Consider the following 21,971-nt stretch of genomic DNA (forward strand, 5'->3'; position numbering starts at 1 on the left):
AGGCCAGAATGCAGCAGAGGCCCCAAGTCAGGTCCCCCAGAGCAGTCTTCTGTTCCCACAGGCGTGGGCTGGTGGGGGGGCAGTCGCCCTTTGGGAGACCTCCCAGCCCCCCTACCCTATCTGATGGCCGGGAAAGGATCTTGCAGTGTGTTGGGCTCTGGTGAGGGAGGCAGTGGGCGCTGTGACCGTGGCTGACCCTCTTGCCAGCATCCTCCCTGTCCCCATCAACATCACCTAGTGCTTGCCGCTCCATGAGCTTCCCCTCCCGACGTGTGCCTGTGGCAGGGGTGCCGCCTACGCAGGCCGTGGGGACAGTTGGTGCGTCAGGCAAGCAGCAGGTGCCTGCTGCAGCCTTGTCCGGGCTCCGTTGATCTGATTTGGTCCTCACAGTCGTCCTGGGAGGCAGGTCCTATCAGGACGTGTGGTTTCCAGCACACAGTGGTGCTCCCCGAGGCCCCTATTCCCTGTCCCTTCTTCCTCTTTGATCATCAAATGACCCCACCCTCACTGACCAGTCAACGGGTGGTCACTGCCCTGGCAGGCACCACATAGCCAGGGCACAAGGGCCAGCTGTGGCTGCTGGTGAGTGTCCCCTGTGTGCCAGGTGCTGACACGCAGGAGTGCGATGGTGGCCTCGCATTCCTCTTTCATCCTGACTGCTCACCGCCCCATCCCAGGCACACACACAGATGCATGGACACACACAACCACAGGCACGGCACACACACATACACATGTGCACAGATGCACACACATGCGTAAGCACACAGATATGCATGCACACACACAGACACACACGTGCACACACACATAACAAATCAGGATGCAGAAGCCAACCAGTGGCTGTTTCTCCTGTTGGCACGGCTGCTGCCTCCCAAGAGGGCACTGTTGCCCAGAGGCCCAGGCAGGAGGCTCCAGGCTGAGCCAGTACAAAAAGGCAAGTCGCCCTTGGGAGCCAGGATCCCAAGTCTCCAGGGGAAGCAGACAGTACTTTTCTCCCCCTCACTTTTTAAAGACGGCTTTGTTTAAAAAACGTTTTTTGGTTCCCAGGTAAACATGGCTGATGTAACCACTGTCCTGTCCCAGGTTGTCTTCCGGGGTCCTGGGACCAGGCTGCAGCCTTGGGGAGGAACCCAGCAGCTCCTCCTCCTCCTTAGGGAGGAGCCCAGCAGCCCCCAGGTGGGCACGCCCCTCCTGTCCAAGCTGGGCCACCGTGTCCGTAGCGTGTAGGAACCATCTCAGGGGTAAGCCAGGGGTCAGGAGGCCAGGGGATCAAGGTGTCCCACCTCACAGACACAGAGGCCGGCAGCCTGTGGTGTCGTGAGAGCTGGACAAACATGTCTCCAGCGGGAGCAGAACTCTTCCCTTCCCTGGGGTGGGGTCTCCCTGGTGGCCATACCCAACTTTCATTTCCAGCTCACTGCTGACAGCCTGGGTGCCCCAGGCAGCTCCTGGTTTCTTGAAAGGCCTCATTATTCTCATCTGTGATATACGGCAACCCCCTGCTCCCTAGAACTACACACGACTGTGATCACGCACGCCTGCCTCTGTGATGTCATCCCCATGCCCCAGAATGCCACCCCTGGTCTTTCTACAGGGTCCGATCCTAGTCCATCTTCCCGGGAGTCACGGCAGGCTGCCCACTGTGGCCACCCTCTCCCGGCGGTGGGGGGTTGCATTGTGTCTTCATGAAAGATGTGTCCAAGTCCTAACCTCAGTACCTGTGACCCTGACCTTGGAAAGAGGGTCACTGCCAGGGGTCCTCGTCCAATGACTGGGGTCCACGTATGACAAGACAGGGGAGGAGACGCAGACAGAGGAGAATGTGCTGTGAAGACAGAGGCGGAGATCGGAGCGATGCAGCCACAAGCCAAGGAACACGTGGAGTCCCCGGGAGCTGGAAGAGGCAGGAAGAATCCTCCCCCAGCGCCTTCAGAAGGAGTGCAGGCCGGCCAGCACTGGGATTTCAGACTTCTGGGCCCCACCACTGTGAATGAATGAATCTTAGAATCTTGTTCTAAGCCACCCAGTTTGTGATCATTTGTTATGGCAGCTCCAGAGCACCCATGCCCTGGGTACAGAGCTGGGAACAGGGAAGAGCCTGGCCAAAGGTGCAAACGCCTCTTCCTCAGTCCCTCTGCCACCGGCGTGGAAGAAACTGCAGAAAAGCTCCCGCTCCACACAGCAGGCGACCAGACACCCCGCATCAGCCTGACCCGCCGCTTCCTGTCAGCATAGCTGCCTTCCCCACTCCCCCTGTGCTGGGGGTGCGACCAAACCGTCCTCCTGCCCTTTCCGCCATGAAAAGTCAAGGGGGGCCAGGCGCGGTGGCTCACGCCTGTAATCCCAGCACTTTGGGAGGCCGAGGCGGGCGAATCACGAGGTCAGGAGATCGAGACCATCCTGGCTAACACGATGAAACCTGGTCTCTACTAAAAATACAAAAAATTGGTCAGGCACAGTGGTGGGCACCTGTAGTCCCAGCTACTCGGGAGGCTGAGGCAGGAGAATGGCGTGAACCCGGGAGGCAGAGCTTGCAGTGAGCTGAGATCTGATCTGGCCACTGTACTCCAGCCTGGGCAACAGAGCAAGACTCCGTCTCAAAAAAAAAAAAGAAAAAAGAAAAGCCAAGGGGTTGAAGAGGAAGCCTCATGTACTTTTATTTCCCCCACGGCACAAAAAACGGTTCTTACACCCCTCTGGAATCCCTGCTGAACACACGGTCCTGGCATTAATCCAAAAAGAAAACCGGTGACTCCTTGGAGAATGGTCTGTGACTCGGCAGATGCCAGTCTGCCCCGTGGGAAGGGGTCTCCAGGCAACACAGCCACACTGTGCTGGGAACCTGGATGGGCCCCGTCACTGGGGTCACCTTCTCCTGCCTCCCCGGGGCGGGCTTCGCAGCCCCGACAGCTGCTCCTGGAGAGGGGCCCGTTCTCAAATCCCCTGGAATTGGCCACTGAGACGCCCCCTCTGCCTCTCGAGCCAGCTTGGAAGTGTGCACGTCACCGATGCCCCCAGTGACACCAGCAGTACAGGCGGCCTTCACCATTAGGTCACAGTGAGAAAGCAAGGCCTTCTCCATTCTCTTCCTAGCCTCCTGATTACATCAAGGGACAAGAGTATGGGTCTTTATGGTGGCTCTGCCCCTGCTCATCTCTCTATTTAAGGAAGGCAGGGTGGCCCTGGGCGCAAAGCTCACAGCAAACAATGTGAGTCCCTGTGGCCAGAGCACCCAAAAGCTAACATGCAGTCAGCGGTTCGTGTGCATTGTGCATGTTTTCATAGTTACCTGCAATTTATCACAGGTGATGTTGATTTTTTAACTGCAGCAACGATTAACACGTCTTCTAGGTTATAAATATACTTCAAAAAGAAGTGAGTTGATTTATTAAAGAGCTAGGTCTTAAATAACAGTATAGGTGACATTGGACTGCCAAGGTGGTCTGCGCACACTGAAAGCTGTTCTAAAAATGCCAGAAGCTGCTCAAAGTGTGGGGCTCCTTTCTGACCAAGAGACCCCTATGTTCTCTTCTCCTGTGGGCAGGGACCAGACCTTGGTTTTTACCAGGTCCCCTTCCAGGGTTCCCACCCGGAACAGCAGTGGGGGCCTGCAGGATTATCGGAGTAGCCTGCAGGGTGCAATGGGCTCGGGCTCGGGCGAGGCACGCAGCGTCCCTAAGCCTGGTTCTATCCTGAAAGGGCACTTAAGTGTGAACAGAACCAGTGCCTGCAAAACCTCCAGGAAGAGCTGGGCGCAAGTAGGCGTTTGACACACGTTGCTGGCTGTCAATACCGTGTGATCCGCACTGGATGCTGAGCGAGAATCAGAATGAGGAACACAGAAAAGATCCCCCCTAAACAGCCCAATCAAGCACCATGAAATACCGCGTGCCAGGCCTCATTCACGCCTCGCTGGCACTTCCTGGGTCCTCCTGCCACGTCTGTCCGCTCCTGATTGGCTCACTTTTCTAACTATCTTACTCATCTGGTTTCCTAGACAGCAGTGGGCGGGAATGATCATTGACAGCTCCTCTGACAAGGAGAAGAGGAGGAGTCTGGGGCCATTGAGTACAGGGAGAAACAGCCCACAGAGTGCAACATCCCCCAGGCGCCAGGGAGTCCCGGCTACGAGGTGAGCTGCTTCCAATCCCAGTCCTGTCATTAGGGGTGGGTGACTCCGGACAGGTTCCTTCACCTCTCTGAGCCCCCGTGTTCCCATCTGCAACATGGGGACAATAATAGAACTTATGGCATAGGGTTGTTTCAAGGGTTAAAGGAGATAAGTCATTCCAAAAGCCTCAATAAAATACATGTTAATCATTATCAAAATTAACTGTCATAATGACACAAGTCAGCAGGAAGAGGGTTCCAGTGTCTCTCATGTAGACCTCAAGGTTGCACGTAATGCATTTTGGGATATGCACGGAACAGCGCAAATGTGTGTAAAGATCTGAGCCTCCGTGGGATAAGCTGCTGTTACGCGGGAAAGCTCCCTCTAGCCTGAAGATGTGGCTCACTGAGGTCACAAATTCCCGGGGCTATTCCTGCTCCAGCAAGCTGCGGGGGGCTGATGACGCCAGCACCGTCGCTAGGGCTGAGGCCCAGGAATAATGAATGGCCACAGCCAGGAGAACAGGCGCCCACCAGACACAAACAGCATGGTCCTTGCACATTCAAAGCAGACACAGTTTAAAAATAATGAACAGGGCGGGAGGACAGTTATTTGCCTGCGGTCATTCGTTAAACCTCAGTTTAAAAACTGACCACAGGCTCAAGCTGCCGGGAAGCAGCGGCCCACGTTGGCACGACTCCCGAGCGGCCCACCAGGCCCGGCTGTGAGTACGGGTGGGTGTCCACAGCGGCTGCTCGGGAGAAGTCTTTCGTTTTCGTTTTCTTTTTTGCTGCATTTGGAGTTCTCGTCGGAGCTCTGGACAGCAGAGGCTCCACAAAGGTGAAGCCCAGATAACGTGGCTGCAGCTGTGAGCCCCAGGGTTAGCGGCTCCCCAACAGTGCTGTGGACACTGCACACACAGCAGGGAGCCTCAGGGCAGGCCTGCAGCCCCTGAGGAAGGTCTGTGCCCGGGAAATACACGGCATTCAAACCGCCGCTGGTGTGTGGCCCCTTATCCGCCCTTCCTGGGAGGAAAGGCCCTGTGTGGTGCCCAGAGGACTGCTGTAGGAGGTGTTTGCTGAACTGGAGGGCAAAGGCGAAGGGGTGGCTGACACATTCCAGCCCGCAGATGCTGGCCCAGGATGCTGGGACCTGGAAAGCACAGCCCTGCGTGCAGCACCTGCCAGCGGGTGGCAGGATGTGTCGTAGAGGGCTTGCTGACCCCACACACGCCGAGTGACCCGCATGCCGGCCTCCCTGCCCACTCTGCCGGTGGGACAGAGTGGCTGACAGCATGTGGCCCAGGAGGGGTGAGCCTGGAAGGGTGAGCGTGTTCCTGCTGACGCTTCGTTCACCAAGCAGGGGTCTCTACAGCTCCCCCAGGTTCCAGCTAAGCTGGGGCTCTTGGGAGGGCATAAAACAGTCAAGATTCAAGCAGGTGAAATCTGAGAACATTGCACACACTCAAGGGTGTGGAAAGCCTCTGATCACATCAAAATCTCACTCCCAGCAAATGCTGGGTCCTCACAGGAAATAAAAACAGAACCCACTGACGAGACGCCCGGGGTTAGTCTGGCCGCTCCACCACCCACGGTCACGGGCTAAATTGTGTCCCCCCAATTCATGTGCTGATATCTTAGTCCCTAGGACCTAAGAAAGTGGCTGTACTTGGAGATGGGGTCTTTAAGGAGCACATTAAATTAAAACAGGTCATTAGGGTGGGCCCTAGTCCAATCTCACTGGTGTCCTTATAAAAAGAGATGAGGACACAGGCACACAGAGGGATGACTCTGCAAGGACACAGGGAGAAGGTGGTTGCTTGCACGATCAGGAGCGAGGCCTCAGGAGAAACCAGCCCTGCAAGGCCTTGATCTTGGACTCCAGCCTCCAGAACTGAGAGAGAATCAGCGTCTGGGCTGCTTAGCGGTGGAAACCCCTGCAAACTCACACACCTGTCCAGGAGGGCCTTCCTAGGACAGATGGACTATAGCACCAGCTTCCTTGGGAAAAGGGGATTTCTCCCTGGCCACATCTGGAGGTGCCACAGGGCCCCTCTCCCAGGAATAATGCCTGGCACAGCCTGGTAGACTTGGGCTCAAATCCTGCCTGAGCCATGTCCCAGCTGGAGACCTGGAGTGATCCCAAGCACCAAGTGGGGGATGAGTACCCTAGCTCTGCCACTCACTCACCTCAGCTCTGCCACTCACTCATCCCAGCTCTGCCACTCACTCATCCCAGCTCTGCCACTCACCCCAGCTCTGCCACTCATGTCCCAAGTGGCCGGATGGCCAGGGCAGCAGCCACTATGCCGACAGTTCGCTTCCATTTAACCCAGCTTTGTGGAGGTGCTGCGGGTCTGGGGCTTGGCCGGTATTCCCAAGCCCTGTCTCCCCATCTTTGGCAAGGCCACACACGTGTGGTTGCAGCAAGGGGTTGCAGTGCTGGAACAGGCTGTGAGCAGACCTGCAGAATCTCAGCCAGACCCTGCCCTTCCTGGACCCTTAGTCTCAGGCTCAAGCCTGTGTTTCTGGTTTTAATTAACAAAATGTGTTGGTCACTGAGAGGCCCCTGGGGGGCCCTGGCAAACATCTCTGTAAGGTGTGTTCCTTGGGGGCCCGGATTCCTCCCGCTGCCCTATGCTGAGGCAGAGTAAGGGGGGGCGGTAGGGATGATTCCCTCTGGGACAAGGGGGAAGGGAAGGCAGCACTGAGTACAGGAGAGACTGGGCCACATCCCGCTGGGCTGCTGACCCCACCCCAGGTCAGTCCCCTGGGGGAGTGCCCTCAGCCGTGCCCAAGGAAACCGGAACGCAGACCTTGCTCCAGGGACGGAATGGAACTACCCGAAAGTCCTTCCGAAGGATGGAAATCCATGTGATTTACATACATAAAGCAAGGAAAATATACAAGGAATACAGAACCACACAGACAAGAAGAGGTTGCAGAGGGCGGTGAACTACTGTTTTTGCGACTTCTCTGTGACTCTAAAACAATCAGAAAGAAGGATGTGAGCAGAACATCAGTGGTCACGTGACATCTGTCTGTGTGTGTTTACAGATCCATCCATATATAGTAAAGCCCAAAACTCGCCTGGGACCGTGAGCCTGGAAACCCAGGATAGCGGCTCTGGGGAAAGAAGGGAGCTCTGGGGTCCTCCCTACACACAACTTGTAGCTGTTGAAAGACGCCTAAAGCAAATACAGCCAGGTGCCAGGACCTTGACAAGGCTGGGGTTGCTTCTGTTATTCTGTATGGCTCCTGTGTTTACATCTTTCACCATGAAAGTTTTCATTAATGATAGGCGTGACAGGCGGTGGCCCCTCCCTGCTCTGAGAGCCCGTGCCACTTCCACACAGGCCTAGGGCCGGCACTCACGATGAGCTGGCTCATGCTCCCACCACGTCCCGAGGCACCTCCAGGAGGCTGTCCCTGCAATGGCCCATTTCACAGACAAGGAAACCAAGGTCTGGGGCTTTAGGACTTGCCCATGGCCCCACAGGGTGGGGATTCCCACCTGCTTTGCCAACTGCGAAGCCCATGTTCTAAGCACTGTGACCCTGTCCACAAGGTCTGACGGGTCACTCCTTGGGGCCCCCAAGGGCAGCAAACTCCCAGCTCGCACAGGTCAGAAGGTGAAGGGCGCCTTTACAGGGCGGTGCTTATGGCCCAGGGCACCTGGCTTCACGCACTAAGGATCAGAGGGCTGCGTGCCTCTGTGCAAATCACACAGGCCAAACACACGGGAGCAGGCTCACGGCCCACGAGGGAGGAAAGCAAGCGGCGCTTCCTGAGCATGTGGGAAAAAGTGGGCCTTGCAGGGCCCACATCTAAGGGAGTCAGGGCCAGCAGCAGAGAGACCCTGACTGGTAAAAGGATGGCAAGGGGCAGATAAGGAATGAGGCTGGACCTTTGAGAGGTCACCCTGATGAGACAGGGTTCCAGGAGAAGGTGATGTCCCCAAGAGACCCAGGGAGGCCAAGAGGGGTCCTGGGTACCAAGCTAGCTAGCCTAGATGTCATGTGTGCTGCGGGTACTGAGGCAGTGCCCCGATGGAAGCAGGCTTTGCAGGCCTGGGAAGGGCCTGTGCCAAGACAGACAGGGGCAGGAGAGCCCCAGCCAGCTTGGCTCCATGACTAGGGTGGCTCCACAGGCCAGCCCTGTGCTCAGCGGGTGGGCGCCACAAGGCCACTTCCTGCCACCCACATCACTTTAGAGTGTGAGCACCCAGCAGCCCATGAAGCAGAGACGAAGGCGGCCCCGCCCCCGGCCGGCTGGGGACTGAGTAACTTGTTCTCCTCTGCTCACAGCAACCAGATGAAGGAGAAACTGGTCCAGCCTGCTGGGCTTGCAGCAGCCGGAAGGTTCTTCTGGCTGTTGGTGGGCACCTGCGAGCAGGGAGGGTCTGGGCGGGAAAGAGCCACGCAGCTGCACTCGGTGCAGGGCACGAGGGTGGGGACTCCTGATGGCCTCGACCACGGCAGCCATGTGTGTTCAGCAGCACACTGGGGCCAAGCACCCTCGGGTGCCAGTCACCAACAGAGAGCACCTCAGTCCCCCTCTCTCTGGGAGCCTTTGTGGTGCCTGGCTGGGGAGGATGACCCACTGTGGCAGCACTGTAATGGGACAAGCAACCAGGCCCTGTCCCGAAGCGGCCTCAGCCTCAGGTTTCCAGATGGGGCCCACATTCTGACATTTCTAGGTGTTCCTCATGCTCCAAACTCTCCCAGCCTCCTGTGGCCAAGCTGCCTGCCCCGGCCTGCCCTTTGGGGACAGCTGTGCCGTTCCAAGGCAGAATCTAGGTCTCGGAGCGAGAGAGATCTGTGCGTTTCTGCAGGAGCTGGGCCCAAAGTAGAAACCCAGCATGGGCGCTGGAGTGGGCGAGGGTTCCCTTCAAAGCTGGCTGCTCTTTTCCTCTGCCCCAATGAGATCAGAGGGTGCCATGTGGCAGCACGCGATCCTACAAAGCACAAAGGGCTCTTGGTGCCCACAAGGGCACCAGCTTTTCTGATCCGCAGGGCGCTCTTCCTGTCCTGGCCCCAGGATGTGCAAGACAGCAGGGTGGAGCTTTGTGGGAAAGTGGGGCGTCCTTGGCAGCATCAGGCCAGTCCACCGCCCCAGGACCAGCCACAGGGACCCTCCACATGCAGAAGTTAGACTCATGGAGTGTCAGTGACACATGAGGCCTCTTCCGGGCTGCGCACTGGTGCAGGAGAGAGGGAGGAGGAAGGACAAGAAAGATTTTCAATCACTCAGTCTCAAACCTTTAAAAATTAGTGGACGCTTCCTTCTGCATAAAACCTGGGGTGCATCCTCAAGATATAAAACAGCTCAAGGCATAGGAGCAGATGGACAGAAGCCTTTGGAGAAACCGGGGCCTCGGGAGTGAAGAGGGAGCTCTGGATGTCCAAGTTTCCTTCTCAGTTCCTGCCGGGGTGTTGCCTGTGTGCAGGTGCCTTAGCCCCACAGGTGTGGGGGTTGGGAGCAAATGTCAGGGATGGGGGTGTCTTAAGATGGAGAAACTGAGGCCCAGCGAGGAGTAGCACCATGACCCTGCCATTCTTGGGGCCCCATTTCCTCCGTCTCAGAGGCGAGCCTGTCAGATGCTGTGAGCCCTTGGACCAGCCACACTCTGAACACAAGGGACAGCAGGGTGAGGGCACAGGCAAGAGTGCACACGCCCTGAGGCCACAGAGAATGAAACATGAGGGTCGGTTTTTTTTGTTTTGTTTTGTTTTTGAGACGGAGTCTTGCTGTGTTGCCCAGGCTGGAGTGCAGTGGCCGGATCTCAGCTCACTGCAAGCTCCGCCTCCCGGGTTTACGCCATTCTCCTGCCTCAGCCTCCCAAGTAGCTGGGACTACAGGCGCCCGCCACCTCGCCCAGCTAGTTTTTTGTATTTTTTAGTAGAGACGGGGTTTCACCGTGTTAGCCAGGATGGTCTTGATCTCCTGACCTCGTGATCCGCCCGTCTCGGCCTCCCAAAGTGCTGGGATTACAGGCTTGAGCCACTGCGCCCGGCCTGAGGGTCGGTTTTTGCCCAGGTATGTTCTTGAGGCTGGCGCGGGGAAGAGGTAGAACTCTCAGGTGTCCCCGGGGCTGGGGAATCTCACTACCTCTGTAGTTCATCTTTGAGCATTAATGCTAAGTCCCAGCGCCTTGTCCACAGCACCCCAGCCTCAGGCTAACGAGGTCTGGTACCTAACCCACAAAGTGCTCGCTGGTAGGGAGTGTGTGGGCCAGAGACTAAGGCATCCCAGTTCTCCCTGGCCCTGTGCCAGGCCACTCATTGGATCCGTTGCACTCAGGAGCACCATGTGCTGTGGTCCCTGCTCTACAGGTAAGGACAACAGCCTCGAAGAGCCCAGGCCAACTGCCTCCCATGGACTCGCTGCCCCTTCACAGGTCAGGAGTCCCCCGAGACAGCTCAGGGCAGCCTGGGACCAATGCCAAGTTCAGGAGCAGAGGAGAGAGCTAGAGAGGTGGAGGGTCTGCCGGCAGGGACAGGGTCCACCTGGGGAGGGCCAGGGCGACCTGGGGTGGCCCAGGACGATCTGAGCCAGGGAGATGGTGGCTGGAGGGTGGAAACCTTTGACTGGCAGCCTATAGGGGTGGGGTAGTGGGTCATGCCAGTCACCCACACAATGGCCAATGCTCACCCAGAGCTTGCGTACAAAGACCATCTCGGGACTTCTCATGGGCCAGCCATGAGCCTCACTTTACAGACAGGGTAACCAAGGTTTAGGAGGCAAATAAAATCTGCTGACCCTGGCACCTGGGGTGAAGAATTTCAGCTGCATCTTCCTCGGCTAGGCCTTCTGATCAGATCCCAGGCAGTCCCTGCCACCATCACCACCAGCAGTCTCTTAGGCCCAGCCCCCTCCCTGCCCTGGCCCCGCCAGCCCTCCAGAACAGGGTCACATGCCCCGCCCTGGTGCCTGCTGGCTGTGGCTTGAATTTTGCTAAATTTGGGTGACTTCCTAAGGCAGCAGGGGGTGGGGTGGGGGTGAGGCTCATCCTGTAAGAAGGGCATCTAGCCTTCCTGCCCCACGGGCCAGCGTCTCCCTCTGGCCAAAGTGGGGAGCCTCCCTAGAGTGCTCCCCTCCCGCCCAGGACCAGGAGCTGCCCCAAAGCAGCACAGTCCAGCAAGCAGGACACCAGGACCCTTTAAGCGACCCGACTACTGCACCGTATTCACCGTAATAGGCGGGCATGAGCGGGACGCACTGCTGCCAGAGTCCCGGCCCTTTAAGCGACCCACACTCCCCGCGTCACATTCACCCTAATAGGCAGGCATACAAATGCCTTTGCCTGGAGCCGCAGCCCAGCGAATCGGACCTACAGTGGCGCGCCCTTTAGTTGACTCTCTGTCTTATTCGCTGCAATAGCTAGACATGAGAAATCCCGCTGGCTGCCAGGAAAGGGGCGCGGAGATGCGGATGTCCCGCCCCAACACCACGCCTTCCTCTGCTGACTATCCCCAAAGGCCCCCTTTTACGCCACCCCCCCCCCCCGCCCCCACCCCCACACCGACCACCGTAATCACCCCAATAGCACATCAATACCTCCGCAGCGCCGGGCCACTGAGCGCTCCCTCCCCCCCGGCCAAGGCAGGCCCTTCCCCGAGAGGAAGCAGCTGAGAACGGGCCAGCGAGAGAAGGGACAAAGGCACGGGCGACAGAGCGCCCTCTGTGCTGTCCCCGAGCGCCTGTTCTCTCCTTGCTCAGAAGCACAGGGCACTTCCCAAGGGGCCATCCATGGCCGGCAGTCAGGGGCCTGCTGTCTCCAAGCTGGGGTGGTGCTTCTGCTCTGCCAGGTACAGCAGCAGGGCTTACTACAGGTTTGCAAACTCCCCTGGCCTTGGATGAAGGGAAGGCGACCCCAGGCTGGTCACAACGGGCAGCCTGACCAGCTGCCTGCCGAGGTGGGGTATCCCCCACATCTCCTCCCTATTTCCCACTTAAACTCCCTAAGGATGTACATAGTTAGAGGGAATACTGTTCAGGTGTTGAACCTCATCTTTCCCCTTCATCCTTCGCTTCGTGTCAGCAGGGTCAGAGGGGATCCACAGGCCAGTTAAGTCCATCTGCATTCACCAAATAAAATATTAGGCACCTCGAGGAGGTGAGACACCCTAAGGGCTTCATTCCTAAATCAGAGATGATGGGACCCTGGGAAGAGTCACACACACACTCTTGTCCTCGCCATCCTAGGGCATGGAGGAAATAAGCCGGTCACATCCCACACCAGTCGATGCTGGTGAAACCAGGACATGGTGGGTGGGACTTGCTAGATGGGGGCAGCCAGTCTCAACCTACTGGCCTCCCTGGGATGAGACAGTATGATGGCTTTCCACATGTGCCTCACTTAACCATAGAGCACCTACTGTGTGCCAGCCCCTGGGAAGAGAGCCCAGAGCAGACTTGCAGGCAACCGTGCATGGGGACAGATGCCACGCACCAGCGGCGCCCACCATGGACCTGGCTTGGCCCAATCACTTTCTCCATGGGAAGCCATTCAATTAAACAAACAAGATCATTTCAGTATAAATAAAGAGAAAACAAAACATAGAGCTGAGAACTGCTTTGGAATGGATATCGTGTCAGGAACAGAGACTCTCTCAGGGGAGGCAGCATCCGAGCTGCGACCTGAATTAGATGGAGCCCACCAAGTGTAGATACAAGGAGGGGCCAAAAACAGAGGCACAGCCAGTGCAAAGGCCCTGGAGTAAGAAGCCAGGGCTGAGGCTGGACCCCTGGGAGCAAGAGGGGAGAGGGAGGGGAGGGAAGGGAGAGAGGACAGGGGAAGGGAGGCGGAGTGGAGGGGTGTCTAGGGCCTGTGGGGTCTGGAAAGGGGTCAGGACTTACTGAGACCCATGGCAAATCTCAAAGGGCTATAAGTAGGCGAACTACATGAAGTGGTTTATCTTTTTAAATAACATGCAGGCTGCTGGCTGGAGAAGGGCTAGGAAGGCCATGAAAGGGGAACCTTGCAGGTAGCTGATGTGGAGCTTCAGGCAAGAGCTGGTAGGGCCAGGAGGGGAGTGGAGGCCAGCCCTGGAGGGAGCAGCCGGATGTGAGGCAGACTGGAAGGCCGAGCAAAGCATTTGCTTTCACCCTGGGTGGCTCTGAGATTTGCAACAAAGGCCCTCTAGGAATTCTAGATCCCTCTAAGCCAGCCAACAAGGCTCATGTCCCATCCCCTCCCCATCTCCCACCTCAAGCCCTGGTCCTGAGAACACAGCTGGTGCCCAGGGCTCCATTTAGTGTAGATGCCAGCACAAGGCAACCTCACACCCTCGTGGACATGATCCCAGAGGCCCTGGCTCAGAACAGCTGTGATGCTCAGAGAACAACGCGGTCCTCAGTCCAAGTCCTTTGTACTCGACCGCCAACCCTATCACTCTCTGCGGCAGCTTCACTATCTGCCCATACATCTCCATGGGGAAGGTGGCCCAGCCGTGGCCAAGACCCAGTCACCAAGGCCCCAAAACCCTTAAAAATCTTGACCAGCCCAGGAGCCCCATCCTCAGGCTGTCAGTTGCCTCCTCAAGCTGCAGGCTCGGTAAGTCATCAAGCAAAGCTGGCACCAAGAACAATATTCTTTTCCTTTGTGCCGGTCACAAGCAGCACAAGGACATCCAGGGCATGCCTGTCCCTGTTGGGAGGCCAGTGGCCTTCATCTGCACCACCCAACATCTACTCCCCAGCACACCAGTGCGTTCCCTGGGCTGCACTGCCAACCCTGCAAGCAGTGAGCACTTCTACCCACCTGGTCCTTGGACTCCACAAGGGGAGCTGCACCTGACGGCTCCCTCCCTGACAGCTCCCTTCCTATCAAAACGACTGGGATCCTTTTGGCACGATGCACCCTTGGGCCTTGGCCCCTCTACAACCCCCTGTCCAGGAGGCCCGAGCTTCCAACTCCCCAGGCCTCTCTGGGAGGACCCTGAGCTAGGTCCACAACATTTCTTAGCTGTGGTCACACACTCAGATTCACCTGTCCCTTGAAAAATAAATGGGAATGGGGTGGGATGCACCTTCTGTCATCTTGGGTAAGTTCTCCACCTGCATGCTGTGCCTGTATGTGTGCAAACGCGTGCGGGCTTAACCATAGAATCAGCAGAGAGCACCAGTTCCCAAAACACAGCTGTCAGAGACACACACAGCCCTTCCACTCGCCGGCTTGTCACGGAGTGCTTCTCCCTCCCCCAAGCATTACATGTCAGATTACTATCAGAGCTCAGAGCAAGGCCAGGATTTCAGGAGAGAAACTGATACCAGGCATTCTCAGCATAGTAAATACAACCCTGGGTGGGGGCGGGGCAGGGGTTCCTGCATTCGCATTCTGTGAAGAGCTGAAAGCAGTCCTTCGAAGAACTTGGCCTATTCATGGCCCAATCTGGACCCAGAAAGGAGCCTCCACTGGACACGCAGGATGGCTGTCCAGGGATCAACATCTGCAGGGCAGCGTCTCCAAGACCAGGCCCAGGACTGCGGGTCAGAGGCTCCTCATCCGGCCCATCTGCTGTGTCACCTTTCCTACACACAGCCTGGCAAGACAGACACACGCAGTGCCTGCCTCCTGGGCACCCCGGGCCAGCCCCACACGTGGGCAGGCAGACAATAGGATCTGCAGTTCTGGAGCCTGAGGCCTGAAGGGAACGGCCGGGCACCTGACGCCACCCCCGGTTGCCCCAAACCTGCCTGATGCCTGCAAAGCCCCCTCTCACCTGGCAGGTTCAAGGAACAGCAAGGCCCCTGTGTAACAAGGAGGTAGGATAAAAACATGCAGAGGGGCCTTATTCTTGGGGGTGGGGGGCAGGATTTCTGTTCAGTCCAGGATCTGGATCAGCCCTGGTGCAGAGAGACCCAAAAACATCTACCTAGGATCCCAAAGGCTGGCCCACTTCTCCAGACTTTGGGAGGCTGTATCAGGTGGGGTGGGACCCTTACAGAAGTCGGCCTGTAAAAGGCACCTTGAACAGACTGGGGCAGACACACAGAGGGGAGCAAGTTACCAAATGGCAAGAGACGAAATCCACCCAGCCGCTTCGGCAGGGCAGACCCGCTCAGCCCAAGAATGAGGGAAGGGCAGTGGGCTCAGCCCAGGGATGAGAGAGGGGCAGGTAAGCCCACCCTGTGACCCCTCCATACCCCTAGGAGTCACCCCAAACCCTAACTCCAGTTGGCTTTGACAGGAGGCAGCCCAGTGGTCTGGGTGGGGGTCGGGGGGGTGCCTGGGAAGCCCAGGACGGGCCTGTTGCCCGGGGCGGGGGGCTGCAGACTCCAGCCTCCTTCCTGCCTGCCCCACCCTCCCGTACCCCGCTCCCCGAGAGGAATCTTCAAGTGCACCAGACCCTCTTGAGGACTCAGGCACCTCAACAGTCCCTGAGGCTCCATATCCTCAGGGGGTCAGTGCTCCAGAGATGGGGACTGTGGGCAGGGGTCCTTCCCTAGCCTGTAATCCAGGCGGCCCCCTGACTCTGCGGACTCAGACACAGCCGCCCTCCCAAGCCCGCAGCTGGGACGCCAGACTCAGATCCCAGACCCCACGCAGGCTCCTTGGAGCCCGCGTCGGCCGAGCTGGGGACACAGACCCCCGCACTGGCCAGGGTCTGGGCGGTCAGACCCAGCCACCCTCCCTGGCGGTCCCGTCTCCTTTAAGCCCCACCAAGTGGGGAGCCGTGCTGGGCGCGCCGCTTCCCACTCGCGGGCCCCCCCCGCCCCAACCCGCCAGGCGCCGACCCGCCCTGGCCCGGGGCGCCCCCAGGCTCCCCCGCGCGCGACCGGCCCCGGCGTGGCTCCCCGCACTGGCCACTGCCAGGGTCCGCGGGGCTGCAGCGCGGGCTCCCGGCTCCCTTCGGCAGGCCCCCCGCGGCCCCCGGTACGCTCCGGCCCTGCCCGGTGGGGCCCTCCGGATTCTTCCAGTCCTCCATCCCCCCGCCGTCCCCCGCTGCCCCCCGGGCCGCCGCGCTCCTACCTCCTACCGTGCTGCGGGCTCGGTGCTCCGGGACGGCCGGGCGCGCGGGGGCTCCGCTGGCGGCGCGGGCCCGGCTGCAGGAAATGCCAGCAGATGGTCCCTCCGCGCGAGGCGGAGCGAGGGCGCGGCGGAGGGAGGAGGCCCAGGGAGCCCGGAGGCGGGAGGAGGCGGCGCGGCGGCCGCAAAACCTGGGCCGAATCGCCGCGCGGAGCGGGCGCCGCCCAGGGGGCGCCCCCCACCGGCTGCCGCTTCTCCTCGCCCCCCAAACCCCCGCGCGCTCCGGGGCTCACACTCACCCGGGCGGCCAGAGGTCGAGACAATCCGCTGAAAATAGCCAGGAGGCTTGGCGGGGTGGGCAGTGGTGAGTGGGGTCAGCTTAGTGGGGTTCTCCAATTTAGGGGTGCAGGCCCCCAGCCCACCCTAGCCAGAGTGTGAGGCGCCTTCTCTCCGTCTCTGAACCCAAGAAACTGTCGCCGTTTCTCCCCGTCTCAGGAACCATCAGAACACAAGAGGAGCCCCAGACATCTAAGACTATTGTCCCGGCCCCTTACGTGCTAAGAAGGACCCTCAGTCACACTCTGTGTTTCTAACTGTACGTCTTTCTCAGGACTCTTTTGACAAGAACCTACCCTCATGTGCATTTCTTCCTGTGTTTCCTCCTCACTTTTTTCTACCCCCCAGAGACCTTTTTAGACTCCTCAGTTCTCTTATATATAAAACACATTCTAATTCCCCTAAACAGCATCCCCAGTGGGAGCTGAGAAGTCCTCCCCTGGCCCCTGGCTCCCTGCCTGTAGACCCTGAATTGGGTGTGAGCCCAGGGTTGGCCCCAAGGCGTTTGCAGCCGTAGTATACAAGCCTGAGGTGCCCTGCAGGTCCTTCCTATGGTATGCCCCCAAATGATCAGAAAAACTGGGAGCTGGGCTCTGGCATCCCCAGATGTAGGTAGACCCAAGAGGGCGCCGAGCCTTTTCCACGCAGAACCTTAAAAGGGACAGAACTGACCCTCCGCAGAGAGCCCCGGGCTCCTTCCCGCACAGAACTGCCACTGGCACGCGTGTTTCCACGGTTTTACGCTGCAGGTGCATTCGGGAGGCCCTAAGCCTGGCTATCATGGGCGTGTGCAAGACCTCCCAGCAGGGGTGCGGAGGGCGAGCCGCCCAGGAAGGCTCCTTCCAGCACCTGAAGGGGGAGCGGCACAGCATGCAGGTGCTCTGCCCACAACAAGCCAGATCCCTTCTCCTCTCAGCCCTAGCCTTGCCCACCCCTTTAGACAAGTTGGTGGGTATCCTCCTGTGGATAGCAGCACCAGCCGCTTGTGTGCCGATCACAGGAACCCACGGCTTATGAAGGCAAGTTGGCTACTTGGACTTGCCCTAAGCTTACCCCCAGGGCTAGCCTTGCCATTCCATAGTCACCTTGTGAGGTCTTGGGATGCAGAACTGCTCAGTCAAGATGCTCAGGGCCATGGTGGGACCCTGCTCCGCGTGGCCCGTGGCAGGTGGCCTCTGCCTCTCCAGGAAAGGGTCTGTGCAGCCGGGATCCACAGACACCTGCTGGGTTTGCTCTATGAAGACTCCGCCCAAAGCTGGGGTGCTGCTGCCTGGTAAATTGCTGGTTGCTGGGGCCAATCCAAAGGGAATTACGGAAGAAAACAAAGCCCCTATCCCTAGGGCAGAGGTCTCAGGGGCCGAAGTATGGAAGGTTGCCAGTTGCTTGATGCTGGCTGTCCGGGGCCTGGGTTTCATGAAATGACACTGCTGAGGGCAGAGGTCAAAAGTCAAAGAGGCACCTGACGGGGTGAGAAAAGGGGCCATAGATCACAGCAGGGTGGGGCTGGGGTGGAGCAGGACGAGGGTTAAGCCTCTCACTGGGTTGAGTGTGACAGCCAGATGACCACACAAGAAATGAACACGCCACCTGCCAGGCTGAGCGACAGGTGTCAGGTGTCTGCCCTGCTTCCCAGCAGGGTCTGCATTTTTCCAGAAAGCCCCATTTCCAGCCTCTTGCCTGGTTTTGGAGAGGCAGTGAGCCGAAGAGGTCACCCCCAACAAGAGGTAGGTCTGAATCCTGCTGCCGCCAGAAAGAAGCTCTGTCACCAGGCAGTGGCTTGTTCCTCCCGGGCCCCCGCTTCCTCTCCTGTCAGATGAACACGGCATCTGTGCCTGGTGGTCAGCGCAGGAAATGAGGGCGTGAGAGTTCTCAGAGATGGGTAGAGCCAGGTGCCAACGGCACCAGCTTTGGGGGGCACGCCCAATAGGCCCCACCTTCCAGGAGCCCTTGAGCAAGTTCATGCAACTGGCTGTGCCTCAGTTTCCTCAACTGTAAATGGCAATGATGACCAGAGCAGTTTCCGCTGCATGAGCTTCCGTGAGTCCCCCGTGGGCCAACAGACTCTGCAAGTGCTGGCTGTTGCTGGGCATTGGGGACCATGAGTGAACTATGGGAAGGAACGGCTTGCAGCGCCCAGCTGGTTAGTTTGGAATTTATGGTAATTCAGACAAATATGTCTGTGATAAGTAAGAATTTAAAAAATGCTTTGCAAGCAGAGTGCAATTTAAAATCAGGGCAGTTCCAATCCAAGTCTCCACAATGGCAGTTCTCTGCTAGGGGCGGTTTTGCCTCCAGTTTCCAGGTGGCATTTGGCACTGCCTGGAGATAGTTCTGGCCGTTGTCATTGGAGGTTGCTACTGGTGTCTAGTGGGTAGAGGCCAAGGATGCTGCTAAATATGTTGTTATGCACAGGACAGCCTCCACCACAAAGAGTGACCCGGCCCCAAATGCTGGTCATGCAGTGGTCAAGAATCCCTGCCCCAGAAGTGAATACATGTCCACCTGCTGGCATCACTGCTTGGTTTCGGGTGGTTGGTCTAAGGCCCCAAGGCCTCCTGCTGATGGAGCCCCTACCTTGTCCCAGGTTCTTTGCATCTCATCTACTCCTCCTGACACCAACTGAGGAGTGAATAAGATGGCTGTGGGCACCTTTCTTCTGTCAGACCCTTTTCTGAGGGCTTTAGACACTTGGTGCATTTCATCTGTCTCACAAACTTATGAGCTAGTTCTGTCATGATTGACTCCATTTTACAGATGGGGAAGTTGAGGCACAGCAGGCAAGGCAGTCACCAACCTCTCTGGCTCCAGAACTGTGCTCTGATCCGCTGTGCTTTGCCACCTGGTTCATGATGAAGACCCACCGGCTCAGAGGAGACCCCCCAAAGCCCCTGCCCCTTCTGCTACATCTGGCTGCCTCCCTGGAAAGGGCTGGGGTGGCCAGGACACGTGGGAACAGGGCTGGGCCCAATCCAGAGAAGGTGCCACCAACCAGGAAAGCCTTGCTCAGGGCTGCAGCCACTGCAGGAGCCCGCGGGGCTGGGTGTGGCCCCCTGGGGAGAGACCTTCAGCAGGTGTGGGCCTGCAAACTGTTGTCGGTTATCTCCTTTAGTCCTTCTTAGCCTGCTTTTTTTTTTTTTTTTTTCCTGAGATGGAGTCTCACTCTGTCTCCCATGCTAGAGTGCAGTGGTGTAATCTCGGCTCATTGCAACCTCCACCCTCTGGGTTCAAGCAGTTCTCCTGCCTGAGCCTCCTGAGTAGCTGAGATTACAGGTGCCTGCCGCCGCGCCCAGCTAATTTTGGTATTTTTTGTAGAGGCGGCGTTTCACCATCTTGGCCAGGATGGTCTTGAACTCCTGACCTCGTGATCCACCCGCCTCAGCCTCCCAAAGTGCTGGAATTCCAGGCGTGAACCACCATGCCTGGTCCTTTTCAGTCTTCTGAGGCAGCAATAACCACTTCTCTCCCTTGGACAGATGAGGAAACTGAGGTCCCAGTAGTAAGGGGTGAACCTGGACTTAGGTGGGTCTCTGACTCCTAGTGGGGCACCTGCCCAGTTTCCCTGGGCTGCAGTGGGGAGATCCAGGGTTGAGCCTGGGCTCTGCTGCCCTCCCTGCTGCCTTGAGGGCACATCCACCCCCAGGTGTGGTCTCTTGTGGGAGCCTTTGCTGCTAATTCTGTCTCCTCCCCTGTGCAGGGGGATGAGATGACATCTCCCGTAGGCAGTGGGGCGTCAGTGAAACTCAAAGTGTCCAGGTAGTCTCCATGGCACAAAGCTAATCACAAAAACATCACAGCACATATGGACCATTTGCTGTGCACCTGACACTATGTCCTCAACTTCACGTGACCGGATTGCATCACCCTCAACTCCCCAGCACTGCCAGCAAGCCTGTGGTTATTAGCATCCCCAGCTTACAGACGCCGAAGTGGAAAGTCAAGGAGGTGATGCCATCAGCTCCAGGCTGGCCACTGGGGAGCGTCCCAGGCAGGACTGGAAGCCAAGCTGGCGTTCAGGTTACAGGAGGCAGGATTTCCCCGCTGTTCCCTCCTTCAGGGCTGGACATGGCTGGCACTTTGGGCCACCAGCCATGGGAGCCAAGTCCTTTCCTCTCCTGGATCCCACAGGGGTGCAGGGGCTGGGGGCCTGAGGAGGAGCAGGGACGTACTGGGTCCCCACATGCGTTCCTCCTCCTCTTCCTAGGGAGACTATGGTGGCGTCTCCCGGGCTGAGTCACAAAGCCAGGTGTGGGGAGTGGGACAGAGCAGTGACTGTTGTCTGTTCTTTTGTTTTTTTCCTGGGGCAGCCTGCAGGACTCCCTTCCCAGCTTTGGGCCGCACTGTCCACAATGTGTCCTGAGCAGGCCTGCTGCCTGAAGGCTCGCCCCAGCTCTCTGGCTCTGTCTGCCTGTCTGTCTCTGACTCTGTTAGTCTGTGTCTCTGTCTTTTCTGCCTGAAGGCTCGCCCCAGCTCTCTGGCTCTGTCTGCCTGTCTGTCTCTGACTCTGTTAGTCTGTGTCTCTGTCTTTCTCTCTCTCTGATGCACACGTGTGCGCACACACACACGCACACTCACACACACCCCTGTCTTCCAGAAAGCCATATCTAAACCCGTGATTCAGGCATTGTAATGTGATCGTAATAAAAACGGAGTTTCCCACCTGTCTTGGTGACAGTATTTGGACTCCTGCCTGAAAGGAAAAGAAGATGCTATTTATAGGGTCAAAACCTCCGCAGGACTCGGTGGGAAGCTGAGGTGGCTCCAGGGGGCTGTGGGTGCAGCTGAACAGCATTGGCTATGTGGGATAAGCTCGTGTCAGACCTCCCCACGAGTCTGGAGCCAGTCCTCAGAGCTGACTCCCAGGGCGATGGGCTCTGCCTATGGCCCTGCTATGTGCAGCCAGCCCTATACCATCCTCCGCCGCACCTGGTCAGGAGAAGAAGCAGGGCCTCGTGGGCACTGCAGTGAGGTTAGTGATACACCACAGAAACCTCACGGGGTAAAGAAAGAAATGCCCAGAGGTTCTCAAAGCTGGCTGGTGCCCAGGTTGACTGGGGGCAGCTGCTCCGGGGAGCTGCTGGCTGGGGGTGCTGCCTTGGGCTCCAGCCGGGCTGCTTCTCAGGGGTCAGGGGCACACCCAGCTCAGGACCTGGGTTTAGGAGCCCCTTGCCTGTCACCCTTCGCCATGGGCTGCATCTGCTACAGTCGTGGGTGTCCGCCTGCCCCAAGGTGTTGCTGGAGGCAGGGAGGGAGGCTGGGAGGGGGCAGTTCACGGGGGGCTCAGGCTCCTGCTTGGGGCTCAGGGGAAGCTTCTGTCCCCGCTCTGAGGGGGGAGGCAGTGATCCTCCCCGCCCAAGGAGCAGGCACAGCATGTCGGTCAGCCATGGGTGTGGAGAGAGCCCTGGGTAAGGCCGCAGGGAGCTGGGGGCAGGGTCTCCTCGGTGCTGGTACCTGAAGGAGCAGATCAAGGGGCACCCGGAGCAGACGCATCTCTAAGGGAGGCACATCGTGTCCAAGTTCTCACCCAGGAGGTCCGGCGTGTCCACTTGGG

General features: G+C 58.2%; 1 protein-coding gene across 5 annotated transcripts in view; it reads right to left on the reverse strand.

Moving 5' to 3' along the window:
• The window catches only part of OSBPL5 (oxysterol binding protein like 5), an 83,287-nt gene extending 67,058 nt beyond the window's left edge, over positions 1-16,229 (reverse strand). For all 5 annotated transcript variants that reach the window (XM_026448730.1, XM_026448733.1, XM_026448732.1 and 2 more), the window contains exon 1: positions 16,091-16,229. The gene's annotated coding sequence lies outside the window, so the exon portion shown is untranslated. The remainder of the gene's footprint in view (positions 1-16,090) is intronic.
• Between the last annotated feature and the right edge of the window lie 5,742 nt (positions 16,230-21,971).

The sequence above is a fragment of the Piliocolobus tephrosceles genome, chromosome 13, assembly GCF_002776525.5.
Source record: "Piliocolobus tephrosceles isolate RC106 chromosome 13, ASM277652v3, whole genome shotgun sequence".
NCBI classification, from domain to species: domain Eukaryota; kingdom Metazoa; phylum Chordata; class Mammalia; order Primates; family Cercopithecidae; genus Piliocolobus; species Piliocolobus tephrosceles.